Raw genomic sequence first — 15,698 nt, forward strand, 5'->3', positions numbered from 1 at the left:
AGCTGCAGAAGGTTGAGGACAGAAGGAAATGTCAGGCCAGGAGAAGCCTCTTCTGACCATTGGCTGAGGGTGAGCTTTGCTGGCAAAACAGGCCCTGTCAAGTGGCCCTGTCCCCCACCTGTCAAGTGTAGACACACTCAGAGGACTTCTCTGTGGCATGAACCAATCCTTCACTACTATTCAAATAGCTTTCTTCTGATACTTGTGGAGTGATAAAAATCAGCCCTCCCGTATTGTTATAAGCTTGTTCTTTTCCAAGCTAGAGTCTTCATATCTGTGAGTATTCTTTCTAGGATGCATTTTATGACCAATTCATCTCGGTGTTTTTCCTGTGAGCCTACTTAGGGGCTTTTAGGTTGGGAAGACTGGCCCTTAAATAGCAAAATAAGACAAGATAATTGGCCTCACCTTTCGTGAGATGAAGTATGTCTTCTGGAATGAAGAGGGCTGAGGTAGTGGCAAGGGTTAGCTGCCATGTCCTATGTGCTATTTCTGGTTGATGATGCTGCAACTTTATATATAGTAAGATAGATATTCAATCCATGTTCCTCAGCTCATCTACGACACTATTTGATTTTATATAAAACTGCTAGTGTGTGTCTAAAGTTACTTACCGAGCTTGTTGAACCTGTGTTATTAATAGCTTCCTGGGTTTCTCACACAAGTCGCAGAAAGCCATCACTTTGCATAGCAATCAAAGAAAGGGTCACCTCCCCACCACGTATGCTATTTCCTCACCTAATAGCACAGTGAGGAACTTTGACATTGAACTAGCTCATGTCTAAGATGAAGAAGGTTTTTTTGTTTTGTTTTTTAAGTTTGAAGGTTTTATATTACTTTACCTTCAGGTTTGTAGCTTTAGAAAATCATGAACAAGGAATAGGAAAGTCTTTAAGCTATGGCCAGCTTCTTTGCAAGGTAAATTCTGTCCTACCTGAGCTGAAGGAATTTTCTAGATCATGAATCAGAGCAGGGGGCTAGTGTAAACTGGGCTCCAGGGGAGAGAAGCAACATCGGCCTGGCAACCTGTCAGTACCACTGAGCATCACCGCCTGTGTTAACGGGGAAGAGCCCCCAGGACAGCAGGAGGATGAGAAAAATACAAAGAAAGCAGCACAAATAAGAAATAAACAGAGGAGAGGATCTAATTAAAATAGAGTAACTGAAGAGATGACTTCCATTGCATTAAAGATATATTTAGAAGCACCATGCTAGCATTTTATCCCTGAAAACACCCACTCCTCTCACCAGTATATTAAAAATCTCTAGGTGCCTTCCCAAGATTGGACATTGGCCAATTCTCGCTGGCTCTTGCTTAGAATAGGAACAGGATGTGCTGTGTCTGCTACTTGAAATCTTGATTTTTTTCCATCCTTTCCTTAGCACCCAAGTTGGGATTTATGATGTCACAGATGCTGTCTAGGTAGACTTTCAATTTGTTATTTTTTCCCCCATTTATTCTCATTTTTATTTCTAGGCCACCAAAAACACGGAATTCAGCCCACTAATATAATGAAAAATATATATGTATGTTGGTTGGGAAGGATCCAAATCAGATTACACTAGTTCTTCATGGAGAACATTTTATGAAGGGATAGAAGCTGTAATTAAGTGTTCTTCCCACTTGCAGCAATTTAATTAAAAAGACTAAGGTTATTGATTTTTTAAAACTATTAAAAGGCGCCCATGCTGCTGGTTCCAGGCTGTTGCTGGCAGACCATGCACTCACAGAGTATAATTTTCCATTTCCTCCAGTACAATGAAACCCTTTATTAAATGCTTTCTCACTGTGGACAGATTGGTTTATAGTTGAAGCAAGCAGGGATTTATAATCCCTTGCTGCTATTTGCTTACCCTTCAATTCAGATTCTGCCAACACAACACAGATTTATCTCCTTAGCTTCAAAAGGACTTTGGATTTGGGGTGATTTTATTTCACAGGCTGAAGTAGGCTCAACAGAAGAGATTGTGCCAACCAAGTGGAGTTTAGGAGGACTGAATAATCTCATTTTATTCAGGATAATACATAAATCAAGCCAGATGAGAATGGAAGAAATAATACCATCGAGCTGCTTGAGTGTCCTTACAACTTCGTAGTTGGCTTCTCCAGAGCAAGTGATCCAAGAGAAAAGTCAGGAAGAAATTCTGCAATGCCATTTCAGACCTAGTCTCAGGAAACACAACCATCACTTCTGCCATATACTCTTTGTGAGAAATAAGTCAGTAGGTCAGCTTGGACTCATGGGAATGGGAAGTAGGTTCCATCTCTTGAGGAGAGGATATGAAAGAATTTGTGGACATATTTTAAAACCTCCACACACTTCCTTTCCCCTCTACCTGAATTCTTCATATTCAAAGATCTCACTCATCCACTTTATTCAAGCCTTAGCTCAAATGTCACAACTATAAAGAGGTCTTTCCTAACCCCACCATTCCATCTAAAATAGTATCCAAGTCCCTCTCTACAGTATGTCTCCACTTTACTTTTCTTCAAAGCATTTTATCATCACCTGACATTACTCATATATCTCTTTACAATTGTCCTCCTCCACTAAAAAGAAAGCTTGATGAGGGCAAGTGATTTTCTGTCTTATTCATCATTGAACTTCATTGTCTAGAACACAATAATTGCCTAATAAATACTCGGTATTAAATGAATAAACTCTTCATTTATTGAAGCAAACATTTATTGAAGATCAATTATTTGTAAAAAGAAACCAGGCCACAGGGAAAGGGGTTGATACTAGGAGATAGGATGAAAAGATTATTAAAACAAGTTCTCAAGCTTCTATAATCTATGTTCAAGGAATGTTTTCCAAAATGAGTCACCCAGAGTATTAATAGGTGTTGCTCAAAGAAAGGGTTCTACAGTTAATGAGAAACATTGGTTTAAACAAAATTAAACATTTTTATTACTGCACAGCTTCTCAAAGCTTTTAATATGCTAATGTGCCATGTAAATCCCCCAAAGGAGGAGTAAAATAAACTTGACTTCCAAAAATTATTTGAATGTGACATTTTCTTTCATTGAACCCAGACACAAGAGTGAGTCTTGAAAGGATGAGATGAGTTCTTCAGACAAAAGGGGTGACTTAACGAGAAGTAGAAATTTGGAGCAGTGTGAAGGATATCATGACCGGGAGGAGGGGGAATCGGAAAGTTCAGCTGAGTCTTCTGGATGGTCTACAGAACACCAGAGACAAGCTTGCCTGCTCTGAGTAAGGGAGACAGGAGTGAGGCTAAGACCTTTAGAAGTGAAGAAAATGTCCGCAAAAACCAGAAAGGAAATATAAATAAAAGAACAGCAGAGCCACTGAAAGTGCCAAGTGGAGGCCACAGAGGAAAGGTTTGGAACAGTCCCAGCCAGTACATTTTCATGACTTTCTCCACCTGTGCAATGACCACTGCATGTGAATGGAGAAAGCAAATTAAAATGGAACTTGGCAGCTTGAATTGACCTAGCAAAGTCTCCACATAAGTTCAAGGAGAAAAGAAATTCTAAAGATCAAGTAGAAGTGTTGAAAGGGTGCACCCGGAGTGAAAATGGGGAAAAGGACAAGCGAGGTACAAATTGGTCATGAAAAATAGAGAAAGGGAAGAGAACAAATGCCAACATGATGCTGGGGGAACCAGTGGAAGAGAGTTAAAGAGATGGCTGATAAAGATCTCGGGGTCTAAGGAGGTAAGATGTGGACTCAAGGTCACACCTATGGGTTGCTCTGACTGATGATGAGATTCACATTGGAAAATACTCAGAGATGGCTGTGATGGAAGTAAAATGAAGGTGGAGGAAGGAACAGCTTGCACATTTCCTTGGTTTCTCATCCATCCATCTGTTTTCTTCTGATGCCCTTCAGGTGCAGGAACCCTTCATCTTTGAGTCCTCAGCTCAGAGCTCTGTGCCTGGAGCATAGCGGGATCTTCAGAACACCTGCTGGCTGAGTGGATGAAAAGCTGCATGGATAAACAGGTAAGCAATACAGGTATTGATTCTGTTAAGGGTGTTGACAGAACAGTGAAAGAGGCCGGTGCAAATGTCATTGGTGAAGTCCATTCACCCCATCCATGTTATGAAGTCTGCATTTAGGGAGCCTTGTTGGAAAGTTTAGGGTAATTTTCATATCAGTGCATTCAAGATGTTGGCATCTTGACTTAACTGACTGGATTTCCAACCACAGCTTTTTAGCGATTTCTGTTCTTCCTATGGAAATCTCCATGACTTGTGATTAGAGCCTTAACTCCTCTAGTCTCTTGGTTACCCCAGGCCCTGACCTAGGCTGGGAACACCTCCATCCTGGGAACCCTGACCAAAGAAAGAAAAAGGTTCATCAAAAAAAGGTTTGTGCTTCACAGTAGGAATTCGAAAAACCATGAATGAAGGAATCACATAGAGCACATATCAAGTCTTATAGCCCCAGCATTATTAACTATAAGCAAAACTTCATGTCACTAGGAAATCAAACATGCACTTCTCAGACTTTGGTGGATGTAAGAATTATACGAACCCCTTACTCTCTGATTCCTCTTCAATAGGAGTTGGAGGAACCTGGCCTTTTGCTTTTTAATAAGCAACCTCAGTGATTGTCCTGCAGGTTGTCTCAGATATTTTGAGAAATGCCCTTAGAAGCTTTTTGCTGATGAATTCTAGTACTGCAGTGATTTCAGGGCTGCAGTCTAGCCCAGAGGAAGGGACCTGTCATAAAACTCAGACAGCATAGCAAGAACACCTTTTTTTTTTTTTTCAGATAGTATGTGTGTGTGTGTATATATATATATATATATATATATATATATATATATGTTTTGGAGGAGGTTTGATGTTGTGAGACTGAGGAGGCAGATATAGAACCCCAACCACATCTCAGGGTGTCCCTGCCCTGAGTTTATAACCCTGATGCAGCTTCCCACCCTGATTCCAGCTAATGACACCTCCGAGGGGCACTTTGGGCAGAGGCCTAGGGAATTTTCTCAGAACACTGAGACAGAGGGCAACTGAAGAGAAGCTTTATATTATCTAGGGCATCGCTGTTCTACAGGACAGCAGCTCTTGGCACTTGTAAAGTGTGTTTATCATCTGATAAAATGAACGATATAAATGCAAGGTAATATTAATTGAGAGCACCTTATTGTGAACACCAAATGAAAATTACTCAAACTGTTATTGACATGACATGATATATAAAAAGCAGAGATCTCTTCCTCTTTCCCAAGGAGTCTGCTTTTTTATTCTCTGGGCTCCAGCAGTGCAAGAGGACAGAGACTGCCTCTGGGCACATTCACTAGCTGCTAACAATCCACACCAGGGCCCTGGCCAGCACTTATATTTCTTTTTTTCCCAGAAGCTCATAAAAGCACCTTGGCTGACCCTTCTCCATCACCTCCTAAAAAGACAAAATCTCTGTCACCAGCATAGCCATTAGCAGGGAAACGATCAATTCTTTGATTTTCTTTCAAGCTGGTTTATATCTATGTTAGGGAGGGAATTAGCATCCATGTCACGTGTGAATTTCCTTCTCTTTCCATCTCTCTCACCATGAGCAAGCCCCTCCAGCTCCCTGCATCCATTCACAAAGTCACAAAGTTTCCAGCATCCTTGAAGTTGGCCCCAATTCTCCTGCAACCAATACCTCCAAGACGCTCACCAGCCTTTTTTGACAGCAGCTATATTTCTTTGTGCACACAGAACAGAAGAAAAGAGGGAAGCCCTCCTCTTGGGAGGAGATTTTCAAGTGTCATCAAATCTTCTCCTGGTCTCAGACACAAATGCTCAGAACTAGCCATAGCAATCTGCAATGGTCTTCTCCTTTGTCTAAGAGGCAGGCAATAATTGATTTGACCTGCTTTATGGGGACAATCTCCCAGGCATGACTGAGTGCTAATTGCTACTAATGAGGAGGCATTTTTAACTGGCTATGGTCTTGAGCTTCCTGTTCTCTTTCCTCCAAGCGGCATTCCTGCCACTGGGTTGCATGTAAACCTTCTAGCGAGCCCTCAGCCATGACAAGCTCCACTTCCTCAGCTGCTGAGGGTTGTGTTGAGAAGGGCAAATTCCACTGCCTTTCAAAAGGGCGATCTGACTGAATGAGCAGCATTGAAAGATGCACTGAGGCAATGCCACTCTTGAGGAAATGAACTCTAAATGTTACAGGATCACTGGAAATTACTTTCCTAATGACTTTTACTGATTCCACCCATTTCCCTACATTCATCTCTCTCACCCAGAGAAAAATCCACAAGCCCCAATCCTTGAAGAGTGTTTTCTTGCTACCAGTTATTTGGGGCGGGGTGGGGGTTAGTGCTAAGTTTTACATTAATGCCTTCGTGTCTCAAAATCACCTTGTGATGTTGAAACTGAATCTGGCTTCCGTGCCTGCGACACTGAATTAAATCTCAGAGACAGAGTTCTGGGGGAAGTAGAAAAGAATAGCTTTACTGCTTTGCCAGGCAAAGGGGGTCCCAGCAGCTTATTGCCCTCAAAACTGTGTCCCAACCTGGAGAGGGTAGTGAGGAGTTTTACAGAAATGGTTCAAAGAGGGCGTGGTCAGCTCATGGGCATTCTTCTGATTGGTTGGTGATGAGGGAAGTGTCTGGTTCCATCAGGTCTGGGGTCTAGTGCTTGTGGGCAGCACGCAGTTAATTTCTCCCACCTGGTGGGGGTTTCAGTATCTGTAAAACAGCTCAGATACATTGCTCTGTATATGCCTTGATTGAGGGGACCAGGACCCTGCCCCAAGGCTGCACTATTGTTTCTTTTGACTGTTCCTCCCTTGTTACTGCATCCCCTCCCTTCCCTAATTAGCAACTATTTGAACCTTCTGGTTGGAACTCAGGGAAGGTCAAACCTATTTAGTGTAATCCAGACCTGGTGGACGCAGAGAGGCTTTTGTGCCCAGGAGCCCCACAGGGTCCTGATCTGTATCATTGTTGCTACCACAGATTACTTCCTCCTATATTTGCCTTGTGTTAGGTAGGGAAAAAGTCCCTGTTACAACTGGTTGGGAATTTTCTCTAGTACCTCGGGTGGTACAAATAGAGGAAAGAGTGTATATACGAGGGTTTATGAAAGAAAAGAGAACGTTTTGAAACATCGAGGATTCCAAATCAACAGAAGAGCTCAAGGAATAGAGTAATGCAAGAAAATAAAGGGAAAACACAACAATGAGAGCAAAGGACTTCACAAAATAGAAAATAATAAACTCAACAAAACAAAAACCTAGCTTTATGAAAGAAATTAATAATAAGCCTCCAGCCAGACAGATATATGGATAAAGAGAGGATATGTCAATAAACACTATTATATCCACATAACCAAAGATAATGGAGATTTATACAAATCATAAAGAATTCGATGAATAAATTTCTGCTGATAAATATAAAAGTGTAGATGCAATGGAAATTTTCTAAAATAATATAAATTACTGTAGCAGACCACTAGTGGCAAATCAATATCTGTGTCTTCTTATCTTACTGGATACACACCCAACTGTTACCCACATGCCCTTGCAATTACATGTGGACAGTGATTGATTTCTGGTCAATAGACTGGCCCCCCAAAATTTTCAAAACATTTATATGTATGTATGTATGTATCTCTATCTATCTATCTATTTACAGATATATAGATATCAATAAGAAGAGAAAATTGTCGAACTCATTTTACAAAGCTAGTGTGTTATTTTTTGTTTCTTTGATAATAACCATTTTAACAGGTATGAGGTCATACCTGTTGTGGTCTTGATTTGCGTTTCCCTGATGATTAGTGAAGTTGAGCATTTTAAAAATATACCAATTGGCCATTTGTGTGTCTTCTTTGGAGAAATGTCTGTTCAGTTCCTTAGCTCATTTTGAGCCACTACATTGGATTTTGTTTTGGTTTTTTTTGCTATTAAGTTGTAGGAATTCTTAACAAAATTTTGAGGATTAATCGCTCATCAAACATATGATTTGCAAATATTTTCTCCCATTCTGTAGGTTGTCTTCACCCTGTTGATTATCTCCTTTGCTGTGCAGAAATATTTTAGTTTGATATAGTCCTAGTTGTTTTTGTTGTTGTTGTTGCCTGTGCTTTTGATGCCATTATCTGTGAAATCATTGCCAAGACCAATGTTATGAAGCTTTCCCCCCTACTCTTCTTCTAGGAGTTTTACATTTCAGGTCTTATGTTTAAGTCTTTAATCCATTTTGAGTTGATTCTTATGTATAGTGTAAGATAAAAGTCCAATTTCATTCTTTTGCATGTGAATATCCAGTTTTCCCAGCACCATTTTTTGAAGAGGCTGTCCTTTTTTAATTGTAGGTTTTGGGCTCCCTCGTCAAAGGTCAGCTGACCTTTACATACCAATTCTTGACCAGCTATTATTAACAGTTAATCCTGTCAAGGCAAAAATGACCTTTGCTATTTCCTTTGTGACTCTTAATATACTTATCCCATTACTTAGTTTATTCTCCCAGCCTCTGACTCTTTGAGTGTAGATTCTGTGGCTGTTTCATCTTTTATTTACTACAGTATCTAGTTCATTCCCTGTAAGTGCTGAATAAATATTTATTGAATGGACAAAGACTTAATATAATTCAGCCAAAGTTATAAATGTTTCAGACAGTATCACAACCTGCAATTCCTTTCCTTTACATACAAAGCTGACACTCTGAATTAAAAGCATTAAACTCGGTTCAAGTTCTGGTTTTACTACAAATATATCTGACGCAAAACAGGATGCCTCTGACTTACATAGTCTCTAATATAAAAGGGTTGCACTAGATGCTATAAGAGGTCTCTTCCAGCTCTGACATCTTCTAAATAATACCAAGATAGATTTGTGCTAATATATGTTCAGATTCTCAGTCATTCCTTCTTGTGATTATCAAAATATATTTTGGGTAGGAAGGGTAGGGATCAAGGTATATTTGCTGACCAAGAATGAAAGAAAGCTATTTTAATATTTTAAGACCTGCACATTGACAATACGTGGTAGTCATTAAGGTTGTTCCCCAATGGTCTGGCTGTCTCTTCTTCTGCATGATAGTTTTGAACCTCATGCGAAGAGTTGACTCATTGGAAAAGACCCTGATGCTGGGAGGGATTGGGAGCAGGAGGAGAAGGGGACGACAGAGGATGAGATGGCTGGATGGCATCACTGACTCGATGGGCATGCGTTTGGGTAGACTCCAGGAGTTGGTGATGGACAGGGAGGCCTAGCCTGCTGCGATTCATGGGGTTGCAAAGAGTCGGACACGACTGAGCGACTGAACTGAACCATGTGAAGTTAGGTATGGCCACATGACTGACTGGCTGGCAAAATATGAGCTGCAGTGACATGTGTCACTTTCAGGTGGGAGCTTTAATTACAAATGTGTGCTTTGTCATCTTTTCTCTCTATATACTATGATGATATACAGTGTTCCAGATTGACATTGTTCCTGGGTTGAGGGTAAAGTAGAGCAAAATTCCCAGTCAACTGTTGAAAAACATACTGCAAAAGAAAGAAATCTTCATTGTTTTCATGTCTCTGAACTGAGGAGATAACTTTTGCCACAGCAAAACCTAGCCCTATCCAGATTAACACTATATACTGGGCTTTCCTGGTGGCTCAGATGGTAAAGCATATGCCTGCAATGCGGGAGACCTGGGTTTGATCCCTGGGTCGGGAAGATCCCCTGGATAATAAAATGGCAACCCACTCCAGTATTCTTGCCTGTAAAATTCCATGGACAGAGGAGCCTGGTAGGCTACAGTCCATGGGGTCACAAAGTGTTGGACACGACTGAGTGACTTCACGTCACTTAGTGCCATGCTCTGATTTAGCAGTTGTTAGTTTACTGCCAAAATACACTCATTATTCTGATTAACTGTGGATATTTTGCAAGTATTTTATCACTATGAATGATGTCAAGTTCCTTTAGAGTAGGGATATAATCTGTCTAGCTCATCATTGTATCTTCAGAGTCTGGACTGATTTTCCCCTCTCCTATATATCAGAGGGAAGGAACAGTTATCTATACAATAAAGTTATACTTGATTTCTTGCATTCCAATTTTTTTTTGAGTAAGGAAAAAAGGAATGGACATAAGACATTGACCTGAAAATTGAATACAACCCTGAGTTCACTTGCTGATCTTACAGGTGAAAAAAAAAAAAAAAAGAATCAAGACAACTGAGACTCTGTCCAGTCATACTGGATGCAGTCCTTTGAATACCAATATCATATCTCAGGCAAAAGAGTTACTTTAAAAACACAAGATTTAAGTGTGCCTGTTGTTTTAATTATCTTTGAGTGTCCTGTTTACATTCACATAAATGATTGATTGTTTCATGCTAAATAGATAACAATGAAAATTGTTACCACATAACATACCACATTCTCTTTGGGGAATGTGAAGGGGAAAGATAAATATTTGAGAGCCTGCTATGAATAGGTACCTTGAAATATGCTATCTTTTAGAAACATTTTAATTGATATAAAATATGCATACAAAACAGTGCTTAACTCATGAGAGGACAGCTCAATGAATTTTCAAAGACTGAACACACTTGTTTAATCAGCACCCAGATCAAGAAACAAAACATGGCCAGCACCCTTGAGGACCCCCTTCTGCCTTCTGCACATTTCCAATCCCTTATCCCAAAGGTAACTGCTACCTTGATTTCTAATAGAATAGATTGACTTTGCCTGGTTTTGAAGTTTATGTAACTGGAACCAGAGAATATGTACTTCTCTGTGTCTGGCTTTTTACTTTCAGCATAATTCTTGTATTATCCATCTGTAGTATTGCATGTAGTTGTAGTTTGTTCATTTTCATTGCCAATAGTATTCCATGATATGGAATTACCATAATGTAAATAATAATAATATAACAGTAATTCTAAATAGGCAAATTAATGGGTATTTGGGTAGTTTGCAGTTTGGGGCTGTTATGAATGGTGTTGCTATGAACATTCCAGTGTGTCTTTTTTGAGCTCGTATGAATGTGTCTTTTAGGTATATATCTAGGAATGCTATTATTGGATCAAAAGCAATGCATATGCTCAATTTTAGAAAATACTGACAATTTTTCAAAGTGGTCATGTGATAGACTGCAAAAATGGTCACAATTTCTACCCCTTCCTATATCCATATCTCCTTATGATGTGACTTTGTAGCTTCTCCCATCAAGAGATGGAGTCTGTTTCCTCCACCTTTGAATCTGGACTTGTATCATGTCTTGCTCTGACTAGCTCTTTAAGAATCTTCCTCAGCGTCCATATAGACAAGTCCAATCTAGCATGCTAAGTGATTAAAAGCATGTGGCCAGGTCAGCTCTCTCATACCAACCAACAGGTAGCCAGTCATCTGACATGAGAATGAGGCCACCCTAGACCATCCTGGCCCAGCTGACCTGCCTACTGATGGCAGGTGCATGAGTCAGCCCAGTCAACATTGACCAAGGCTGGTCCAGATCAAAAGAACCACTCAACCTTAGACTTGTGAATAATAAATGTCATTGTTTTTTTAAACCACTAAGTTATGCATCCATAGACAATGTTTGTATATGTCATTATTTTGAAAACAGTGACTTCAAGTAGGTAATGTTAGCTTAATTTTAAGAAACTCAGATTCAGAAAGGCTAGGAGACTTGCCTCAGAATACCTAGCTAGCAAGGGGTGGAGCCAGGAATCAAATTCTGCCTAATCCCAAAGTCCCCTTTCTTCTATATCATTCTGCTTATAATAAAGTAAAAATACAAAAAATAAACAGAAAATTTAGAGCTCTTGACTTCTACATGATCTCAAAACCCCTTGAATACAAGTTTAGTTATGCTGCTCTGTAGCCAACATTGGGAAGCACTGTCATTTGAGCCCCAACACCCATCTTCTAGCCCAGACACTGGGTGTCCAATGGCCCCTGTGATATCATACTTTGTAATTTTATTTATAGATCCTTATCCATGTTTTTCATTTCAATAGAATTTTTCACATGTGAGTTGACTTGATTTTATTATATTTGATATTTACATATCTCTTGGTCTTAAATCTTTTATCACATTTCTTAGTATAAAGAACTTGTTCTGAGGTGATGCCAGTATTGTGTACATATGAAAGAGGATGTGAAAGGAGTCAAGCTGAAAAAGTCAACCTGAGTCACACCCAACAGGTGTACCTCCTACAGGAGGAGGTCAAGAGTACACCCTTCTTTAAAAAAAAAAAAGAGTACACCCTTCTTGAAATCAAGTGATTTGTGGATGTAAGATTTAGGCAAATTTTAAATGTTTGTGCAGAAAAAGTTGACAAAGAGGTAGGCTCATCCTCCCATTCTCAGGTATTTCTGGGCTAGTATTGTCCTCCTTCCCAACAGATACTGGAAATATATGAGCCTTGGTTAAAGGGAGTCCTGAGCCAAAATTCTAGCAAAGGTCACTTAGTTTCTTTGCAATTTAGTCATGTATAATGCATCCCTTGCTAAGTAGTAAGAATCTGGAGGGATAGAGAGAGAGAGAGATCACCTAGGAAGTGTCTGACAACAGAGCAGACACTTATGAATTATAACTATTAATACTGTTACATTATTGTTCTTATTGATTTTTTCTGAACTGGCAATCGACATTCCACAGCTCTTTTTCCTCTCTCACAGTCCTAACAAAGTTAGTCTAGAAGAAACTCTAAAACGTGTCTGACTTCCCATCTCAATAAGTCAGCATATATCTCTAGTCTGAGGCCTGCAAAAATGTAGAAAAAAATGTAAGACATTGTCTTCCTTTTCTAATAGGGAGAATAAAACAATTACCCAATTGACTTATAAAAGGTAGAAGGTGCTGTGTGCCATAAAAGAAGAACAAATGATTCTACTAGATGGAAAGCTGAGACCAGGAAGAAAAGTGGTGTCATTGATGAAAAGGTAACTCTAGGCAGAAATAGCAGAATAGTTAAAGTTGGGAGCTGGGAAGGGGACAGGCATACTCAGGAAACAATGGCCTTAACTAATATAGGGTAGTAGTTGGAGTCATGGGACACGCAGTTGGAATGTAAGACTATGAAGCCAGAAGAAGACATCTGGGCTAGATTCAAGAGCCACTGACAGATTTTAGGTAGACACTTGAGGAAGATAAACTTGACAAAATGAGCAGATTGGAGGAATCAGAAACAGAGGCCAGGGGGAAATCATTGCCATAATCACAGGTAATAAAATCACAAATCATTGTCATAAGACACAGAAGCCTTGTTAGTAGAGTTCAGTTCAGTTCAGTCGCTCAGTCGTGTCCGACTCTTTGCGACCCCATGAATCGCAGCACGCCAGGCCTCCCTGTCCATCACCAGCTCCTGAAGTCTACTCAAACTCATGCCCATCGAGTCGGTGATGCCATCCAGTCATCTCATCCTCTGTCGTCCCCTTCTCCTCCTGCTCCCAATCCCTCCCAGCATCAGGGTCTTTTCCAATGAGTCAACTCTTCGCATGAGGTGGCCAAAGTACTGGAGTTTCAGCTTCAACATCAGTCCTTCCAATGAACACCCAGGACTGATCTCCTTTAGGATGGACTGGTTGGATCTCCTTGCAGTCCAAGGGACTCTCAAGAGTCTTCTTCAACACCACAGTTCAAAAGCATCAATTCTTCGGCACTCAGCTTTCTTCACAGTCCAACTCTCACATCCATACAGGACCACTGGAAAAATCATAGCCTTGACCAGACGGACCTTTGTTGGCAAAGTAATGTCTCTGCTTTTTAATATGCTACCTAGGTTGGTCATAACTTTCCTTCCAAGGAGTAAGCGTCTTTTAATTTCATGGCTGCAGTCACCATTTGCAGTGATTTTGGAGCCCCCAAAAAATGAAGTCTGACACTGTTCCCAGTTAGTAGGTGGAAATTATATAGAAAGGAAGTTTCATAGAAAGAGGGCATTCTGTTAAGTGACACAAGTCAGAGAAAGGCGAATACTATATGATAAAACATATGTGGAGTCTGAAAAAGCCTTTGACAGACAAATGTTGGTGAGAAAAGAAAAGTTGCTTTATTCAGGAGACTAGCAGCCTGGGAAGATGGTGGACTAATGTCCTAAGACCATCTCCAGGTTGCTAGTTAGAACACAAAGGTTTTATAGGCAGTGCGATGGAGGGGGGCACAGGGTGTGTGATCAGCTTGTGCTCAGTTCTCAGAGTAGTTGGTCTCAGATTGGTTGGCATCAAGGTGAAGTTTTGTGCATCACCAATCTTCTGGTTTCAACCAGTCTGGGGTCTACATGCTTATGGTTAGAAGTTTTCATCTGGTGGGGGTCTACTTCCTGGAAAAACAACTTAGGCATGTATGTCAGACCTTTATTATCTTTCAGGGAACTGGTAGTTTGGTGATTCTGCTTTGTAGCTAGCTTATAGTCTAAATGATTACCAGTTTCCTAAGCTAACAAATATCTTTGTTTCTACATATTTTCTTCACGTTTCCTAATCAGTAACTCTTGAACCAGCCTTTTGAAGCTCAGGGGAGGCCCGTAAGACTATAGCAAAAGCCTTTTACTTCAAGGGGCAAGGACACAAGGGCTCGTGTGCAGCTTCAGTCACCCCTTTTCTTTGATACCACTCAATCTTTTGGGGAACAGGTGTTGGATGTGAAAAGGAATAACATTTTGGGTAGACAGGTTAATCATAAACTCGGTAGAGGAGTTCAGTTTTATGGAGACTTGGTTTCAGAACAGTGGCTATCAGGGGCAGACGGGGGTGCTATGGGGAGATGTTAGTCAAAGGGCACAAACCATCAGTTATAAGATGAATAAGTTCTGAGGATCTAATGCACAGCATTATTATTGCAGTAAATAATGATGTGTTATATACTTGAAACGTGCTATGAGAGTAGATCTTAAATGTTCTCACCAGAGAATAAATTATATGATATGATGGAGCTGTTAGCTCATGCTATGGTGGTTATCATTTTGCAATATGTGAGTGTATCAGATCAACACACTGAACACCTTAAACTAACATGATGTTATATGTCAGTAATATCTCGATAGAAATGAAGAGATGTATTAGGAAGGCCTTTCAGTTGGAGAATTGACTAGTGGGAGAATTGAACCAATCAGGTGAAGGTGAAAAGTCAACAAATGTGGATGACTACATGATCAGTGGGGTCACTCACAGAAGTCAGAAAAGCAGGTGGGTTCAGCTTCTTTGGGTAGGATATGATAAGGTTGTTGTGATCAAATTGGCATTTGAGGCCACTCTCTTAGAGATGCTCTTACAGGCAGTTGAGGATTCAAAACTTGTGTCAGAAATGAGTTGTGTGCTAGAGAGAAGAGTTGAGTGGGATCCAGAAATGAAGCTTGATGATCTTACAGCATGGAAATTAAAAATTCTGAGTCATCTAGGGATATGGGAAAAGAGGAAGCGAAGTTTTAATAGGCCTGTAGTAATTCATAGCACTAAAATAAAAATGACATATATATCTGTGAGTTGTCTAGGAAAAACACATTGGTGATCAACAATGAGAAAAACTTATTCTGGGAATCTGTCCAGGAGCAACAGGCTTTCTTGCTTGTTGATTCAATCCCTTAACTTCCTTCCTAATTTTGAGATAGCTCCTGGTTCTTACTTAGTTCCTTTCTTCAAACCTGGCTTCAAAGTCTGGCTCAGTTTTCCAAATTTTCCCCTTCATAGAGTTGCCTAAAGAAGCTTACATTCTCTTTTTTTCATCTAAGTATTCTGATTTCAGGTACAGAAATAGATAAGAAGTACTAAGTG

The sequence above is a fragment of the Cervus elaphus genome, chromosome X, assembly GCF_910594005.1.
Source record: "Cervus elaphus chromosome X, mCerEla1.1, whole genome shotgun sequence".
Classification (NCBI taxonomy): Eukaryota; Metazoa; Chordata; class Mammalia; order Artiodactyla; family Cervidae; genus Cervus; species Cervus elaphus.